This window comes from Protopterus annectens, chromosome 1.part1 (assembly GCF_019279795.1).
Source record: "Protopterus annectens isolate FY-2018-M chromosome 1.part1, PAN1.0, whole genome shotgun sequence".
Taxonomy (NCBI): domain Eukaryota; kingdom Metazoa; phylum Chordata; order Ceratodontiformes; family Protopteridae; genus Protopterus; species Protopterus annectens.
Window position 1 is genome coordinate 278,691,913 of NC_056726.1, and position 21,451 is coordinate 278,713,363.

Sequence of the window (21,451 nt, forward strand, 5' to 3'; positions counted from 1 at the left end):
GGGCCCTTAAGTTTTTATTTTTTGTCCCCCCAAATGTTGTTTTAAAAACCCATGTTTGCCCAACCTTTTTTAAGGCCCAAAATTCCCCCACAGCAGGAATGTTTTAAAAAACCCGGGGCTTGTACATTTTGCCTTTGAAAGGTTTTTTGAAAAAATATGGCCCCCAAAAAAAAAATACAGGGCTTGCAAGTCCGGGGGAAAAAAAAAAGGGCCCAAAAGGTCATATCCCTAATGGCTATGTATGATTATATATGTGACATATACACAGCATTAAGGTCGATTGCATTAATCTGAGCACATCCAGGCATGTGTTGATAGGTAAAGACAACAGTACAGGCAAACAGACATGCCCACGTCAAGACAACATCCACATGGTGTATGAGCAATGTCATCACATGACACACACATATATGGCGATAACATCACATCACCAGTAAGTGTCAAATGTGTGTGACTTATACATGTCAGTGGTGTTAGTGTCATGTAGAATTGCAAAGACGTATTTGTAATCTTAATAAATGTGATACACATGTATGTTCAGCTGTACTGCTGTACTTCTCTGTGAGTTACTGTGACCTGTCTCCATCATTATGTCTTCCAGGTATGCCATGTAGCAGACTGGCATCATACAGCCACTTGGAGGATGAGGTCCAAGTTCCATACCTCCTCGTCAACCACACAATGCTCTTCAGCCATGTGCCACAGGATGCACAGCAGCAGGATGACCTGTGGGAGGAACTCTGCAGGAGGGTAAATGATGTTGTCGGTAACAATCACACCTATCAGCAGGTGCACCGACACTGCACTGACCTCATAAGATGGGCGAAACAGCGTGCTAATGCAATCACTAGGAAACAAGGTGCAACAGGTGGGGGCCACTCACCCAGCCCCCACTCACACATACCAAGGAGCTACTGGCCAACCTGGGGACACCTGCAGGCCTCCATCCACAAGCTTTTGCTGGTACTGTGGAGGTGGGCGTCTCTCAACCACCGAAGCCTGGAGTTGCCTGGTAAGTCACTACTGCACTTAAAACACAATGATAATTCACATAGTTGCATGAGTTACTGTACAATATGCAAAGTAACATCATATTCAAGGCATGTATGCACACATGCCACATACTATAGTCCGTTACTCTATGTATGCACAGATGTGCATACTCCATAGTATAGTGTATTGTACTGGCTTATGTGCTAACATGGACATTGCACCCTGTAGCTATCACACAGGTGTGGATAATGACCTTACTGTTGTGACACTCCTGTTTAGGTACCTCTGGCATTTTGCAGTGACAGCAGCCTGTGTCAGGTGAGATTGTTATTATTTACCAGGCTTGATAATGCATGGAACATATTAATTGCATGCTATCTGCCATAACACATGTACACATAATGTATGGTGGTCCTTTTAATGGACACTGGTGAGACCTGCAATGCATCACAGTGTTTACCTATATGAAACAATTGAGGACTATATGAAACACCTACACTAAACCTTCCAAACTGTCATTGCCAGATGTGTGGACAACAGTGAATACAATGGTGGAGGTGTGTTCCACTGTAGGGACAGGTACTACATATCAGCATTACACATGTTGGGAATATGAACCGTACTGTACAGAGAGCATATGTGTGCACACACTCTAAATGCGTTGGAGCTGGAGTATTACCGGCCCACAGGATACATCCTTGTGGAGTATACCCTTGCTATGAATGTCACATAATGTCATGTGCTATCTGACATGCCCATGACATGTAGTGGGCTGACTGCAGCACTGCTCAGCTATCCTGCAAAACATGTCTCACATCCCATACATACCACCCTTTGTCTGCATAACCCTGTCCTCAGTGGAGCATATAACATCTATGGGTGTATGTCATATGGGATAACACTGACATGTGAAATAAGATGGCCATCACAACCATTGGACAGAACATGTGTACACATGGCCATGGAGGATGGCCAGAGACATGAAGCAACACACACAGTAGAAGTGATGTACATGTGTGTGCATCCTGTTGTACATTGGCTCCACACAATACAACTATGGCCGTTGTGTATTGGTGATATTGCAGATGTGAAACACTAAACATCATACAGGCCTGTGCACAGCTTGTGTAGGCATAAAATGAAACCACCACATAACATGTCTTGATCATCTTGAATGTGTCACGATAATGAAACATTCACCTATACAGTATCCAAATACATACATGTGTTTTACAACATACACATACAAGTACATCAGGCCACAGATACAGTACATTCACCTTGCTGGTGTCAGACATCACTGTCATGCCTGCTCCTCATGTGTGTGAGGTACAGAAATGGCATGTGGGACATAGAGTACTGCTAAGTTAGCCATGTGTGTGCATAGTTGCCAGGCATCAGTAATATGGTTACAGATGTGCAGGGGTGTCATCCGCATACCCTTCTGTGACCTGTGTCACACATTCCACATTATGGTTTTGTGTGTATATACCCCAGTGACGTGGGTCACATTCCACATTAGATATGTATTGTATGTGAACATAGTCATGGCTATGAACTGTTTCAGTAGCTCACACTGTATAGCAATTGTGAAGCCACATGATGCCTTGCAATGGCTATGCACATCAGCTCAATGTGCAGTATGTCCCTGCATATTTGTAGGGTGGACAGACATCATTGCATCAGCTGAAGGCCCATGTTAGTATAACATGTCCCTGCATTGGGAAACTATTACCATACTGTAGACTGGAAAGGACACCATTGTGTTACACATGTATGCATGTCATTCAACACGTTAGCAGAAGACATGTCATACTACATGTGATTGGCAAGGTCATATGCCACACAGCAGGCTGGTGAACTGTAAACCTGTGCTGGTCTGTGGCACCACAGCAAAGTAGGGACAGCCATGTCAAACATGTGTGTACAGCCATATGCAGAATGTCTAGACTCAGCTCAGGGGTAGGCAGAATAATGTTGAACAGACATGCACTGCTTTGGGGGAGATTTGCAAGCTAGCACTCAGGCAAACATAGTATGCAGTCGACATACCCTACTGCTCATGTCCTCACACATAGGGGTGGTGGCCAACACAAAGCATCAGTGGCAGATGTACAAAGGTCAGCGTTGGTCTGTTAACATGTGGTGTATGTTGCATACAACATGGCAGTGCGGTGCAATGGTGCAAGGTGTGTGCATTGTGTTGCAGGTATGGGGCATATGGGGCATAGGCTACTAACACAAATGGTGCAATACAGGTATGTATGCTAACCACCACTATAATTGTGTAAGGTGCATGCCGTCTGCTATAACACATGCATGCTGTTGTGTGCAACTCAGGGATGTATGATAACTACTACTATAATTGTCTAAGCTGAAACTATAATTGTCTAAGCTGAATGGCATCTGCCATATCACCTGCATGTAGTATGTGTCTCTGTCTGTCTGTGTGTCTGTGTGTGTCTGTCTCTGTCTCTCTGTGTGTCTGTCTCTGTCTGTGTGTCTGTCTGTGTCTGCCTGTGTCTGTCTCTGTCTGTGTGTGTCTGTCTCTGTCTGTGTGTGTCTGTGTGTGTCTGTCTCTGTCTGTCTCTGTCTGTGTGTGTCTGTCTCTGTCTGTGTGTGTCTGTCTCAGTCTGTCTGTCTCTGTCTGTATGTCTCTGTCTTTGTGTCTCTGTGTCTGTCTGTCTGTGTATGTCTGGTATAACTTGTAATGTACAGTTCTTGTCTTCCCCTCACAGGTGTTGATGTAGGTGTGTTGCCCTCCTGCGGTCCACCTGATGTGTCCCCACAGACTCTAGCAGTGATAATGATAGTATGATTGAGGCACAGGCATGGTTGTCAGCGGCTGAATCTGTGCCATTAGTTGTCATTCCACCTGTCTCCCCCTCATCCTCGCACACAGTTCCCCTGCCTGCACATACTCCATCACCACTGGCAATAGAGGAAGGACAGTTGGTGGGTGGTAGCATGGAACAGGGAAGTGTGGAGAGTATGGAAGGTATGCCTGCACACCCTGATCCCAGTCAACAGACTAGTGATGCTCCACACAGGCATGTGCCCAGCGCTACTCATAGGAGGACCACTGGCCAACATGCCCCTGGGAGACAAAGCACATCAGCTGGAATCACCAGATGCATGTTTCAGGCTGTAATGGAGGCACAGGCACGTGCTGAATGGCACAACAGAGAAAGTATGAGGCTTCAGAGGGCTGCTGTTTGTTCATTAACTGACAACATCCAGGCACTTGCAAATGTTCACCATCATCTTGCAGATGTTATGGATAGACGATTGGGTGACATGGTGGGAGTCCTTGACCATGGCATTTCAATACTCGAGCATGGAATGTCTGTGTTGGAACATCTGGTGGGAGTGAGGCGTCGGGCACGTGGACATAGGTCAGCTACATCAACTTGTTGAATGTGTACGTAAACATGCTACTGCACATGCCCGCTCCCATAGTGGCGGTAGCAGCAGCAGTGCAGCTGGTGCTGTGCAGTCCACACCAGGACACAGCAGGCCACATGCATGTGGTCCTGGATGGTCCCAATAGGGAAACGGTTTCAGTGGACATGTGTCATCAGACAGTACCCCATTTGGACCTCTGCCTGGTAGTGCCCGTGCAACCCCTGGCAGGCGCAGGTCACGTGGTCATGGTCAGACACCGTGAACTGTGACACCTGCCTTGTACAGACTGCAGCTGTCAATAATACCCCTGTGTAGGCCAGCCACATGCCAGACCTGTGTGCATGCATACACACACACTGGAAACAATTGTAGGGCACCTCAAGACACACACGCATAACATCCACACACACCTAATGATATCACAGGCCCTAACACACACACACACACACACATGATGTCATCCAATGGTGCAGCCTAGCCCTCTGGCAAACATTATCACCCTGTGCATATGATGATGCCTGTGCCTTATCCCTGTCATCCACACCATCAGTGCAGGGACATATTCATATGGTCTGATGCACAGGATGAACATACTAGGTAGACAATCGTAGATTGATATTGTTGAGTAGTGTTGACAGGCAGCATACATACCATGTATTACAGTTTTAGAATGCATTTTGTATGTGTGACAGTATGTATCATGTGTAACAACACTAACAGCATGTTGATCTTGACCTTCTACCTTCCTCTTTCAGGTGTAGTTGCATTTGCCGGGGCATGTCGGTGTTTGCGGTTAGTGTCCCATATGTACATTTTGTCTACCCATAGGTCAGTATGACAATACCTGCATGCACTTTGTAGCTTCCACATCACAGTTATATTCTCCCATGTTTCAATTATGTTTACTGTTCTAATGATCCAAGAGCATGATAACTGTGTAGTAAGCTACTGTGTTCAGAGCTGTCACATCCATAGTGGGTGACATCACAGGTATAGTTAGTTACCTGGAGTGCGGAGGAGGTAAAAGAGTGGTATGCCAGATGACAAGGGTAAAGGCCAGTGGAAATAGTGACTTTTCATTGGGAAGCAGTAATACCCACTGCCATGACAGCATGCAAACACACACACCCACACATCAGGGATTCACAGACACAATAACACACACTCTGACACACTCATAGAGTTGCCAGTGTTCGGATGAGAACCCTTGCCTATGTGCATATCATCATTATAGTACTACGCAATTACAAGACACGCCACAGAGATTACACATGTACAGGTAGTTGGAATGGTCTATGATCGAGGACATCGACAGGGGTACTACAGTGCAGTGTGTGTGTATGTGGGGAGAGGGCCCCATCAGTAGGCTATGTAACATCAGGTCACACCCCAGGGTGTACATGTTAACAGGCAGTTAGAATGCCTGTCTATGATTGATGACATCAACAGGGATGCTAGATTGCATTGAGAGGATGGGAGGAGGGGCATTAACATTTCACTATGGTAAAATACAGCCTCACTGCAGGGACCAGACAGCCATACATACACACACACACACACACACACACACACACACACACACACACACACACACACACACACACACACACACACACACACACTGTGGCATTCACAAAGATATACACCTATGTCACACACATACAGTCATTTTACATGTGTGAGGTTTAACCAACTGCCTATGCCATTCTTTCTACACTTCACTCTGTCCTGGTGTCAACAACAGTGTTCAAGGGAGTGATAACATGTGGGATGTATTCCCAACCATACATGACATATATGGATACACACACCCACACGTGCCAGTACTGTGAATCAAACACCTGCCTATCTCATGATTGGTACTATCGCATCCGGTACAAAGCTTACTGACTCTTTCCTTTGCCAACTATGCTGATATATGCACAATATATGCACAGGGGAGGTATTACTGTTACAGTTGTCATGAAGTTTGCCTTCGGTGACACCCTTACAGCATGCTACATTTTCTGTCTTCCACTTCAATTAACAAAACCTGACCTTAGCAGTTACACAGGTTATTGTAGGACTGGTTGTAACATACCAGTGAGCTGTCCTCAGTAATCAATCACCTGCAAAGAAGCCCCAACACTTAGTAGCCATGTCCAAACATCTGTTCATACCTCTTGTACGGCTTACTGTACTTAGAGCATATCACCATATACAGTTGGCAATGTTGAGGCTGTATTGCAACAGCATGATGTACTAAGACAACAGTCACCTTCAGACATCAGACACTGCACACACATGGAATCTACACAAACATCAATACATGTACACATATGCAGTCTACATCAGTAAGTGCACTAGCAGGTCAAGAGGATACATTCCACACATTCCCCACGCCATGTGTGAAACACAGCCGAGCATTACACCATAATGGATGTTGTATTCATGTACTGGTAGGACACCACCACCTTCACCGAGTAGCCAAGTGTACATATATTACAACCGCACATATCAGCGAGACACATACAGCATTATTCCATGTCATGCTACTCCAAACTGTTACTTGACAATGCCATGGTGAAGCCAGGGCACTGTAATGGTCAACAGTGAGCACATTGTATTTGCCACATGCACCTCATGTTTACTGGAAGAGTGCCAGTAATGTGCTCTGTTAGAGCTAGGCAGTACACACATTCAAGCATGTGCGAGGTCTGTGGCTTGTAAACATCTCACCCCAGCATGTACTGGCTATTGTGGTACTAAGGCTACTGTCCAGACAGCACACAGAATGCATGGCTAGCAATTGTTGAAATGGGGTATATGTAGGAGCTGTGGCCACACATGGCTGTACATGCCATGACCATATCACCTGTGACTACTCAGGAACATACAGAGCAGTGTTGGATTTCCCTGAGTCTGTCAATACAGGCCTTGTGTAGGTCTTATGGTCCTGTTATTTGGGTATGTTTGTAGGCATTGCATTAGGTGAACATGTCTAAAGACACACATGCCACATGGGGTTTTGTATGATATGATAGGTGTCATGGGTGACCAATAAAGAGGGAATATTACCTTGATTAACATAGATATCAAACCTTATGTACTGTTAGCATGCTATCTGCCATGTGCATGTGTGTAATGACTGTATCTACCTTTATGTAGAAAGAATAATGGAAGCTATGGTAATGTCATTTATGTTGTATGAGTGTGGGATGTACATATCCAGGGCAGGTACAGTTAGGTCATATCCAACCATGAGGGTGTTGTTTACTAGTATATAGCAACAGTCGACTGTGTTAATGCTGACAACATCCGAGGGACCCTGGTATGTGTACATCTGAGTTGGTTACAAACAGTGGTATTATTGCACTGCATAACACATTATGCAGCTGTGTCTGTACATAGGTACTTTGCACAGCTGATGTAGGCCTAGGTACAGTCCACCAATCGAGGGTTATCTGGTGGTTTCCCATACTATTTCATACCACATATGGATGTGTGTTGGTAGTCTGGGGAAAAGGTGGTGGATGTATATGAGGATACAGCCTAGAATGCAGCATTTACCACTGTCACCTGTACCTGAGTCATCTATGATGCGTTATGTCAGAGTAGTGGTCTTTATATGTGAATAGCCTTTATGAATATGTGTACACTACCACCTGGAATGGTCCATACCACTGTTATGGCCCACATGTCTGGATCTGAGTTATATGGTGGTAGTGCAATTGTGCACTACAGAGCCTTCAGCCAGGTGTTCCTCACTGCACAGATGTCAGTATTCCCCATTGTAGGTTTTACATTGTGCAAATGGATTACTAAAGCCACACATCTAGCACTGGTTAGCATAAGCATCCAATGCAATTTTCATGAGGTGTCAGGGTGTTACTTCTGGGTGTAGGACATTTGCCTTGGAATGTGGCTATATAGGTAAATGCGACCTAGTCATTGTCCACACACACGTGAAAAATGGATGCATGTGCTCTGTGTTGAAGGCTCGTCATTCGGTCATGACAGCCCAGAATGACAGACACTGGACAACCTCATAATAACAGTAGGACATTGGCTCATTATTTTGGTCTAGCAGTTGTCACTGGTACCATGACATCACTGCGCATGGCATTAATGTGCTTGGTAGCAAATGCCTCATGTAAGGTGATGGACAGCAGCAGAACTTGTGTATATGACCAATGTGAGGTATACTTAAGGTAGCAGTCCTGCTAATAATGACAACTACTAACACAGCCGGGAGAGGTCATCTTGACACCTGCACCTCAGGACCATTACACAAGGTGGCTCACACATTATGCTTGCACATGCCAATGTTCCACGTATAATGCCACTGTCCACAACCTGCTATCAATGTATGCCTTTCAGGGCAGCAAGGTGAGTGACACATGCTGTAGGTAGCATCCGCCTGTGTGACCCAGGTAACCTAATGTCTGTCATGTCCACACATGCATGAATATGTACACTTAACATATATATGTCAGTACATCATGTACATGTATACATGTGTATCACACAGCACAGACACAGATATATAATTTACGGGCCACATACAGGTATCAGGTAGTAAACCAGTATGATGTGCATATATACTGACAGGTAAGATGTACCTAGCTGTAAACCTGTGTGTTTACAATAGGAGTCCATTACAACATGTTCTGTACATGTAAGTGTTTGAGCATGCACACTGTGGCCTTCAGTGGTTAGAATCGGAGTGCATCCCAAACAGCCCTGAGCTCCTAAGTGTATGAGTGTACCCACTGCCACTTTGTGTAATTTGAGTCAGTGCATCCAAGTCCTTTGTTACTGTGTATGAGCATGCCCAGTATAACCTTGTGTAGTTGTAGTCATTGTTCATCCCAAATGGCCCTGTTCTACTAAGTGTATGAGCATGCTCACTGTAACCCTGTATAGTGATAGTAGTTGTCCATTCCACAGATGGCCATACTCCAGTTCAGGTTCCGGTTGTGCTACAACTATACCTCTCAGGCCTACCTGCAGATGATGTGTCTTGTTTGTGCATACAGGTTGTAATGGAAACCTACTTTAAACACACAGGTTTACAGCTATGTACTTCGTGACTGTCAGTCTCCCTGTTGTTGTCCTCAATCTTAGAAGGGCAGTCTGACAGCCTTGGAATGTGTAATCTCTGTGGTGCATCTCGTAACTGCGTAGTACTGTAATAGTGATCTGTAGAAAGGCAGGAGTTCTGATCCCAACAATGGCAACTGTGTGCGTGTGTTTGTGTGTGTGAGACAGCAAATTCCTGAGTGTGTGTGTCAGCAAATGGCTGAGTGTGTGTGTCTCAGCAAATGCCTGAGTGTGTGTGTCAGAAAATGAGTGTGGTTGTATGTGTATTTGTGTCTGCATCCTGTCATGACAGCATGTTTTGCTGCATTTCAAAGAGATACCTCCTTTTGCACTGGTCTTTATCCTTGTCAACTGCTAAACCTCTCCCCCCCCCCTCCCCACTGCATGTAATCAGTCCTGTGAATCAGAGTAAGTGTAATTGTATGTGTTCTGTGGCACATACCCAAACTGCATACCACTGTACTAGTTACCATTACATAGGCAAGACGTGTATGCACAATACTGGCAAGGGTGTGCGTGTTTGTGTGTGTGAATACCCTGTAGCCAGGCTTACACATGTATAATGTCTTTTAGCACACCATGGTAGCCATCTGTGGTGACTGGTGTCTAAAAAGTATTACATAGTTAGGAAATGGTAAAGAATACACAGTCAAGAATGACTACAGTTAGGTATGTTATTTTCCTGTGCCACTGTCGAGTAGTGACACAGAAGTGGTCGCTGGGATGTAGGTCCATACCCATCATTCCCCCACCCTAACTCCGCAATCCCTGGGGTAGATTACATTAGCCGTCATTCTCCACCCCAAACTCCACATACACGACAACCATCCCTTCTCTGGTGAACTGCTTATGATTTAAATGTTATAACACAAGAGATACTTCTGTTTTGTGTACACGTCAGTTCCTTTGGAACCCTTCCGTGTCACAGAGGGTGTTCAGACGTGTGTGTGTGTGTGTGTGTGTGTGTGTGTGTGTGTGTGTGTATGTGTGTGTATATATATATATATATATATATATATATATATATATATATATATATATATATATATATATAGCTATGGCTGTGTCTGTGTATATGCATATATGTATGTGTTTGTGTACACATCCAGTAAGTGCATATCTATCTATCTATCTATCTATCTATATATATATATATATATATATATATATATATATATAGTTATGACAGTTGTACAGCTGTAGACTTGTCTTTGTTGTTTCACAGAGAACAGTACATTCAAGGGTACTGTACATATGTAAAATCCAAAAATCCTTTCTTGAGGCACAACACGACTATAAGAAGCTGACCTTTTATTAAACACATGAAACTGAAGACAAAAGCAATAAAAAACATTCAGTAAGTGCTTTCACATTCTCTTGAATGCTTCATTAGACTGTTAAATGAACCAAACCATTTTCACATTTAAATACCAATGCAGTTCCATCATCTACCAGTCATTGTTGTTTCTTACTTTATGACATCAGCACTTAATTAATTAAAATCTTCTAGTTGAAAATCATATTCAAAACCATATTTAAAACGATTCTCCATGTTGAAAACAAATATTTGATTAAAAATAGACACATCAATCTCATACAACTTTAGAAAATATATGCATGTCTCAAACATATATATTTAAAAACATAAACAGATATATATTAAAAAATATATGTTTTTAAAAATATGCATGTATGCTATAAAATATCCATTAAAAATTAAGTATAAACACCCTACATATTGGTAAAATACTCACTTATAATAATGAATGTAGGAGCCGTCTTGAGAAATAATTAACAAAAAACATATAAATGATGTTAATGTTTATTGTCTCTCGCTATCAAGAATGGTTTCATGGACACCCTATCATTTAAACTGGATAGTCTGTCTACTTGTAGCCTCATAATCCATCTTGTCTATCTTTGTTCAGTGTAATTCCTGTGATTACCTAACCTAATATTTTTATATACAAACTCAATGACAGTAAATTTAAAACCATGTGTTGTACCTTCATTAATGATATGTCTAGCTAGAGCATTACTGTCATCTTCCCTGTTTATGGCATAGACATGTTCTCTAACTCTTTCTCAAAGGGTCTTATTCGTCTTACCTTCATAGAAGTGACTATGTCACATGGGATGTTCTTCATATATCTATATATATGTATGTATCTATATCTGGACATAAACACTCACACATACATCTACATAACTGAATACATTTCCTATACTGTTGAATGACTGCGCTGGATGATATGTTTGGGATAAGATCCGATGTCTGTATATCTGCCATGGCTTAGTGGTAAATCACAATAGCTGTGTGTGCAGGGTCCTGGATTTGAGCCTTGCAGAGGCCATTTATTTTGTTGCTGGGCAGAACAAGGCCGTGGGATACGGAGTGATTAAGGCACATTAAAGCAGTTGTGAGCGGGTGTGCGTGGTTTGCGTGGAGCTAAGCAATGCTAACTTCCAGTTACAGTTTCTTACACTCAGTTAGCCTCTACATTGCTTCACCAATGTAATACTCGCATACTGGTGGCCAAACAGGCTTACACTCACTTGCTCCCCGCAAATGCACTTTGCATCTGACACTCACACCCCCTAGGTGGGAGTGAGGACTACGATATTACCTTCTGATGCCTATTACATCAGATTACATGCCTACAGTATTGGGAATGGCTGCCCATTAGGTGGAAGCATGCAGTTTGGCTGTATGGAATCTGCGGCCTGTCCAAAGTTTGATTCATATTATTGGTGTGTTCCTCTTACAATCTGCACCTTTTAACTAATACATGGGAATTGACACTCTTCAGTACGAATAAGTAATTGGGTTTTGGAACCCACATCCTTCAGCTGAGTCATGCTACTGCATACCTAATATTCTATCATCTTTCTAAGGTTGTCAGTGGAATATGTGCTTTCTGTCCCTATCAGACCTATCATACGATTGGGGAAAAATACCAACTGAATCAGGGACACGTCATAACAACATCAGGCACACATTTAAATTATTGGTGCTATTAACCTGACTCATTGACAGACTCAGAGCATATGAATTTGTACACATTTTCTGAGGTAAATGATGTTTATAACTCTTAATTGTTGTCATTATTCATTATGTGTAATTCACCACCTTCCCTCCGAAAGTCATTGGTTTTAGGAGGGATTAAGTGGGAAAGCATTAGAAATTGAGTCGGAATCAGGGATGTCCCAGGAAACCGGGGACAGTTCAGAGGTATGTTCCCTATCTGTCCCCCCAATGGTTTATGTCCTGTCCAGTGGATTTGCTCTTAGGGGTTGAGAGGAATGGACATCAGCTATTCCCATTTCGGAATATTACTTACATTCCCTGGGTGGTCCTATTACGACTGCACCAGCCAACACCAGCACACCTAGGCCCATGATTGCATGCCCATAGTTCCCCCATCTGCCACTCCTCTACAGCACTCATGCTTACTGTGGGTGCAGGTGAGATATAAACACGCCACTACACACTGCTCACTCTCCCCGTGTCAGGACACATGTACGTTGCTTCGACCCATGGGTTACCAGGCTTGCACAACCTACTGGTCCATGCACATCTACAGCCTGTTTTGATGAATCATTATCGGGACTGCCTCTGATGATCATTAATCTTTGGGTGTCCCACAAGGGACATCGATGTCTATGTTTCAAGATTAGACCTGGCAGGTATCTCCCACTGGTAGTATCCTGCCGGTAGTCTGGGTAGCAGTGGTGTTTTTAATTATATTGTGTGTCTGTATGTCTCGCCAGCCTAGCTGGGGGGGTGGCGGGGTTAATGCTACGTGTTACACGTTTGTTTATTAGACCCCTCACCCCCATATGCACGGCCTGTGAACATATTTAACTTGTAACTGCTGTATCATATCCTAGCCATATACATGTGTATATTTACACACATATATATATATATATATATATATATATATATATATATATATATATACATTACTATATACAGATATATCTGTATATGTGTGCATACATGTATACATTTATATATATATATATATATATATATATATATATATATAGATAGATAGATATATATATATATAGATATATATAGACAGCAATATATAAATATATACATGTATGCATACATATACAGATATATCTGTATATATATATATATATATATATATATATATAATATATATATATATATATAAAACTGTGGTGGTGGTGCTGCTGTTGTCGCACAACAAAAAGCTGCATAGATTCATACTAATTACACAACACTAACAAAATGACTGTGCTTTCTACATATATTATGAGAGCATTTTTATGAAAGGATTTATTGTTAGTGTTGTGTAATTAGTATGAATCTATGCAGTTTTTTTGTTTTTTTTTACATCTCTATTCATGTTTTATGAGTAGTATAGGTGTTTTTATTTTACTATGGTTAATGTATTTCAGAGTAAGCACTTCATTTATGCTGTATACCATGATAGTTGTACTGTGTCTTTAATGGTGTATCTGTTTTTGGCACCTTTTTTTGCCATATAAGGGTGTACAAGAGGGGGGTTCTTTTGGTCTGAAGAAGCCTATCCAGGTGAAAGCGCTTACCACATCTTCTGTTTGTATCAAGCGATTTATTTGCATGTACCTCTCAACCTCTTAATGCAGGAAATCTGGATAAGACCAAATATATTGCAGGAACATACAAACAGTACAAATTGCTCTTGTATAAACTTAAGACAGTTGACAGAATAACAGGTCTTGCTTTAGCATGCATTTTTCTGAAGGTTATAATGTCTGAAACTCAATGTCTGTCATTATTTAGTGACTTCATTCCTAAATGATTTGCCAGAAAACCACAAATTTTATGAGGAACAAACCAAAAATAAGAAGCAAAAATCTATTAATTCTGCAAAAATCTGGACAGTTGAGAGGTATAGTTCAGCCGGGGCTGTCTGAGTTTGCTGCCCTTCCCTCCTCACAAAATCATGGTCGAATGGAGCCTCCCCCCTGCAGCCATTCCAATGTCCCATTCCTTGGTTATTTCGCCCCATTTACCATAAACACTGTAATGTGCATACTGCTTTACTTCTGCGATGATTTGGATTTCATTTGAAAGTTTTATTTTGCATTTTACAGCACAAACCCTAATAGATATCTACTAAACAAAGCAATGCAGTCTCACAATGAAAACAGACTTAGCATTAAAACTTCTCTGCCCTTGAAACTTACATTCAATGAAACGGCATTGAAACCCACATTCAAAGAAAATACATTTTGCCAGTGGCAGATAAAGATTAACTTTGGGCTGTTTTCAAATCGTAGACCCCTTGAACACAAAACATACACATGCTCTTTGATACAGCTTCTGACTGTATTAAATTATATTCCTTGTACAATACAGTACAGCTGTTAGAGGGCATTTTAAATTTATTGTTTGAACATTTTTCCAGTAAACAATGAAACAAAATGCATGCACCAATAATGACAAAACTGCTCAATTCAGAACATTGCCATCATAAAAGTCTACTCAAACTTCTACAGTCCACCAGTATCAATAAATATGCACAATCTCTGAAGAAGTAAAAGTCATCTAAATAATTCCACATTAAAGAAATCTGTAACTAATGAAGAGGTTGCTGCTAGCACACAACTTTATATGTCATTGTTTCATCTACAAATAAAGTGCCTGTTGCCCTTGAGGAATAAAATGCCTATGTTGCACTAAAAATATGATAAGCTTTGGGTTTGTGAAGGGCCGATCTTGTCTCCTGAATCTGATTTACTTCTTGGAATCAGTCTCCAGAGCTGTGGACGAGGGTAAGGTGGTCCACACAGCCTATCTGGACCTCGCCAAGGCCTTTGACACCATTCCCCACTCTGGAACCATAGATAAACTTACAAAGCTGGGCATAAATCCCTATGTCACTCGGGTTGCCAACTGGCTTACTGACAGAACCCAGACTGTAAAAATAGCCGACTCCAAATCCAGCTCCAGACAAGTGACAAGTAGAGTACCTCAGGGTTCAGTCCTGGGACCACTCTTGTTTGGCATCTACTTCTCTGAAGAACAGGCCAACACTAAGGGACTCTGGCTAACAAAGTTTGCAGATGACTGCAAACTGGGAGCCATTATTGAATCCCCAAATGATGTGGATATTCTACAAAACGGCCTTACAGAAACAGATGCCTGTTGCCAGAGCCATGGGCTCAAGCTTAATGCCAAGAAATGTATAGTTATCCCCTTTGGAAAAAAAGCATGTACCCATGAATTACCACATAGGTGGCAGGACGCTAGACATCGAAAGTGTGATGAGAGACTTAGGGACACAGGTGGACAGTGGTCTCGCTTTCGATAACCACATCTCCACAACAGTCAGGAAATCCTTCTATGTGGCACACCTCATCATTAAGGGCTTTTCATCCAGAATAAAGGTCATTGTCCCATTGTACTCATCCCTCATTAGACCCATTATAGAGTATAATGCCTCGTTTGGTATGTACCTCACAAGACATCTGCAACAGCTGGCAAGGCCACAGAAATACCTCACTAAAAGAATCACAGGCCTAAAGCAGATGCCATATACTGACCATCTAAAAAAACTCCAGCTATACTCTGTGGCATATGGTCTACTCAGAAATGATCTCTGCTTAACATACAAGGCCATGTCAAACCCTGAGCTGTTGGACATGCTCCACTTAAAGAAATCCCAATCCCTCAGAGCCACATGCTCCAGGGATCTAAACCTTGTCATCACAATGAACAAAACATGCTGGAGGGATAGGTTCCTGACCCAGAGACTCCCCATACTCTGGAATAGACTGCCCATGCATGTCAAGCAGAGTGCCTCATTGGCCCTCTTTAAAAGGAACCTTGATGATTGGATGGGAGATAGGAAATTCACCCCGGGGATCATGTCAGTCGCCCTGCTAGACAGGGACCCAGAGAAGTAAATATTGTGGGAAAAAATATCCAGGGAATTGTTATGGCTAGGCTTGCATAGGCCCTAGGGCCGATAGCCTAGTACCAACCTATGAACCTATGAGTTAGTAATATCGCAATCTCAACCTCTTAACAAAAAACACATGGACAAAGCCAGTAATGGGGGAATACAGCCCCCAAACATATTCAGTGAATTCAGTTCTCACCATAGCTCTCAACCTTAGCACACAAAACCTGGACAAAGCCAATAATGGGGGAATACAGTTCCAAAAAAAGGGACAAATTTCAAATATTCATGTTATAAACTTAGAAAATTGCTAGAATAAAAGGTTTTGTGTTACCATGCACTTTATGAAGAATATGAAGTCTGAAATTCAAATTTATTTTATTTTATTTTACATTCGTTTACCGAGAAAGTCTGACTCGAACAAGTTCCATTTACAGTGATGGCCCAGGGAGAAAAGCTCCATAAACATAACAGCACAAGTACAATAAATGACAAAAAATTGCTGTATAGTGGCATATATACAATCAGAGCCATATGCCTGTTATTTTTATTTAACATTTTTTAACCAGGAAAGTCTGACTTAGAACAAAATCCAGTTTTCAGCAGAGCAGGGAGAAACACTCCAGACACATCCATGTCTTTGTAAGATGGGAGGACATACAGACTCCACACAGAAGGCACCCCAGCCAAGGATCAAACCAGAAAACCTGTAGCTGTTAGGCAACGATGCTACCAGTGCACCACTGCACTACTGACTATGCAAGGCAAGGAAAAACAAACATACAGAAACCACAGATTTTATGAGGAACAGAACAAAGATGAGGCAAAAATCTGCAAACATTTTACAAATGGTGGTGGGTAGGGAATTCAGGCCCTTGCCATCTGCACCCAAGGTACAGGGTTGAAGCCTGACTATTCTCTACCCACCACCATGTGTTCTCTCTAGCCACCAGTAGATAGCAGCTGGGTCATTGCACACACACACACACAACTGCTGACTGACAGCCTGTTTAACATTCCATTAAGGCAGTTGATTTTAAGGAATGTTAAAACCTGTTTTCCAATAAATATATAAACAAATTTCCCAGGGCCAAAATAGAATTTTTGGAGTTATACATAAACTTCCAGAATGCAAGTCAATCTTTCTCTAAGTATAGCCCTCCTACACTGCATGTTTTCAATAGTACACATTTACAACACTGAAAAAGAAAAAATTAAATCATGAAATGACAAGCTTTAGCCAAAAAAAAAAAAAAAAAATAGTAAAACTTAAAAATCAAAATCACAGCAATATGCCATTGTTTCATTTTAACATATTTCTGAACGATTATTTTAAAGAGAGTGCATTGTAGAGTAGATAGTATATGTGCCTGGCTATACTCTTGCAGATGCCTCATGCCGGTCACCTGTACTGTGACAGCACATTTTTTCCTGATAGTCCAAGATAGTCAAGCTTACTGCAGATTTCTTTAGAAACAGACTTTATGGTTTCAGGAGTATTTTTAATGGTTTATGCAAACATGAACAGTCAACATATAGCTGTTACGTATATCGGGCATGGACCACCATAGTGCTCCTGCTTTACAAGCTTTTGGGAAGAAAATATGAATTCTGGGGTGAGATGCATCCAGGGATGTGTACCGCATCCTTTTGAGAGCCAAAGCCTGCAATACTGAGCGACGTGAGCATACAGATTTTCCTGAAACACACACACACACACACACATACACACACACACACACACACACACACACACCCTACCTGTCCTCCATAATGGCCCTGCTGATCCTGTCTCTGCTCTCCGCATGATCCTGCAGCTATGTCCAACTTAGAGATCCTGTCTTGGCCCTGCTGATGCTGTCTCTGCTCTCCGCACAATCCTGCAGCTAAGTCTACCTTAGTAATCCTGTCTTTAATGGCCTGTCAATCCACCTGTCTCTGCTCTGTGTTCCTTTCCACCACCATCCTGTCTGTATGGCCCGTGCATGGGTCTCCCATGAGACGGCTGGAGCATCCTGTCCCACAAGATGTGAGTGAGGAGTAGGCTGGAGCCTCCAGCCTGTGGGCGATGCAGTCCGGTGACCTTCCAGTCTGTGCGGTCGTCACGGCACAGACCTCTGGGCTGGAAGGGTGGAGTTTCCTGCCTTCCCTATCTGGACTGCCTAACAGAGCAGTCTGAAGTTCAGGAATGAGCACACATGCATACATGGAGTTCTGGTCTGCCGAACACAGCAGTCATGAACCATGCACGCATGCGCAAAGTCCATGAACATTTTTTATTTTTTTTATTTTATTTTTTTATGTGGCGGGAATTTCTTTTATTCATTTTACAGGTGAGGGGGCTGCAGTCCTGCAGTCCTATAGCATGAGCCACCCCTTTGCTATAGAATACTGGGTTTGCTGTTGATTCCCTTCTCATTCCTTTTGTATGCTTTATTGTTACGTTGTTCTTTCCTCATAGACATATATATATATATATATATATATATATATATATATATATATATATATATATATATATATATATATCTGCACATACTTATCTACATTTCCTCTGCTGGGCACTGCTCAGACCTACGCAAGTGCACTCAGACTTGCTTATTGGTACTTATATGTGATTACTGCTGCTTATTTGTGCTTACACCTGCTTACTAATGCCTTATTCATTATGTCAGTGCCACTTTGCTTGAATGATATTTAAATTAAATATCTCATGCGATACTCTTATGTCAGATTTACAGCAAAACGACATTCATTCCACATGGAAAATGATATGTGCTATTGTTGGACTCGAAGCATGAATGCCTGTTCGTTAGGTGGATGCTCTAAACACTACACTATTGACATTTATGTTGATTCTGCATGTTTTTCTCTATTTGAATTAATTTGATGTGTAAGCTACACTCAGTGGAGGGCAGCAACATGCAAACACGCTGCGTTTTGCTTACACTTCGATATTGCAGCAATTCAAATGTATAATAGGGACACGGGGAATCTAACTGTGAAAGTTCTAGTGACAGGGCTCAACATTCCACTACGTGCTTGTGTGTTTACTACTTCGATTTTATTTCACTGTTGGTGGACACTCTTGTATGCTTAGCATACATTTCGGTATCCATGGACACTGAATTACTGACCTACTATTAGGGCTGGGCTCTACTAGTAGGCATAGTAGGTTTTGCAACTGTTGGGGCATGTTTATGCCTCCATATAGCACTTGTATACGCCCCCTGCACTCGCACACATTTCCTGTGCACGTCAAGGGTGCAGCAGCACACCTTCATACATATTCATATGGCGCTGCTGCTCCATCTGTAGTGAGGATGCTCAGTGCAAGGCTAAAACCATCCTTGCGCTGAGCTTCTTGAATCCCGGGGATTGTATGTGTTAGGTAACTGAGGAATAACAATGCACATATTTATGCAGGTGATGAATGATAATTTTTTCTGTCAAGCTGCTTCTGTGGCTTAAAGGACTAAGGCAGTCAGCTTTTGTGATGGTGTTCAGGATTCCAATCTGGAGATAAACAGGCATTTTGGATGTGATCTAATAATAATCTGTGTTTAACAGACTGTGACTCACTGTGTGCTATACTATTATAACATCTTTCTTATATTAAGTCCACATTTGTGCACTGCACTGCATGTTTACAACCTATTTAATAAGTCTTAGCCAGCTTGCATGAAGTGCAACAGTGCAGAAATGGGAACAGAAGACAGACTGCGAAACAAACAAAATCCCAGCATGGAGTACAGTTAGGAGTGGGCTGGAGTCTTAGGTTATGTAATAGTCTGTCTCTGATGTAAGCAATGTGCCTCCCACTTGTGATCTGCTCAGCAATGCTCAAACAGGTCCAAAATACCAATGCGCATGCCTGTACACTTAGATTAGCAGAGGGCACATCCATTGCTCCTCGCGCAATTAAAGAAAACCCAACACAGACATGTGTGTGTGTATATATATATATATATATATATATATATATATATATATATATATATATATACATATATATATCTATATATATATATATCTATATATCTATATATATATATCTATATATCTATATATATATCTATATATCTATATATATATACACACATACACATATATATATATATATATATATATATATATATATATATACATACATATATATATATATATATATATATATATATATATATATATATTTTTTTTTTGTGTGTGTGTGTGTGTGTGTGTGTGTGTGTGTGTGTGTGAAGTGCCCTCATAGAGAGGAAAGCTGCACTAAGCCACAGATCATGTTGGACAAAAGACCAAAAGTAAGGGCTCTACTTTAAATAATGCAGTTCCAAAATGTGGAAGTGCATAAAATAACATCTGTTGTATTTGGAGGAATATTGTGAAGCCTTAAGTTCAGACTTCTGGCAGTCTTCTCTCACTTCATGCCTAAATGATGGCACATCTGACAGCAAATCACAATTTAGTGAAAACAAACATAAATATGAGTCAAACCTGTGGACTTGCTGCAAACATTTGGACAGTGGAGACTTATAATGCCCAACTATTCTGGACCACGTCTCCCTAAGACTACATGTGGAAACCTTGAAAATGTATGGCACAATATAAGAATATGTATATATATTGTTAAGCCATCTGTTTGTATCTCCACTAGCAACAACACCCACATTCACTACAGCCTCCTGTGGCTGCTAGATTTCACTATGCATACATTAACAACTGAACAAGTTGTACAATATATAATGTGTGCTCACTCATGGACAGGAAAATTTCTTGGGGCCACAGGCTTGCCTATCGAAATGCAAACAGACACATATGCTCAAAACTGGCACTGTTGTCACATACTAAACAGTTATCTGACTGCTTGGCTACTAGCCACAGATGACAGTAAGAAGCAATGTGACTCTGCAGGCCTCCCAGGCTATTCATCAAAGGGCTTGGTTAGGTCCTCTAGGATTAGTTCACCTACAGTCATTTATAAAACAGATTTGAGCTGTGTCACATGCATTAAGTACTGTGTTCTGTAGTCTGTAATGACT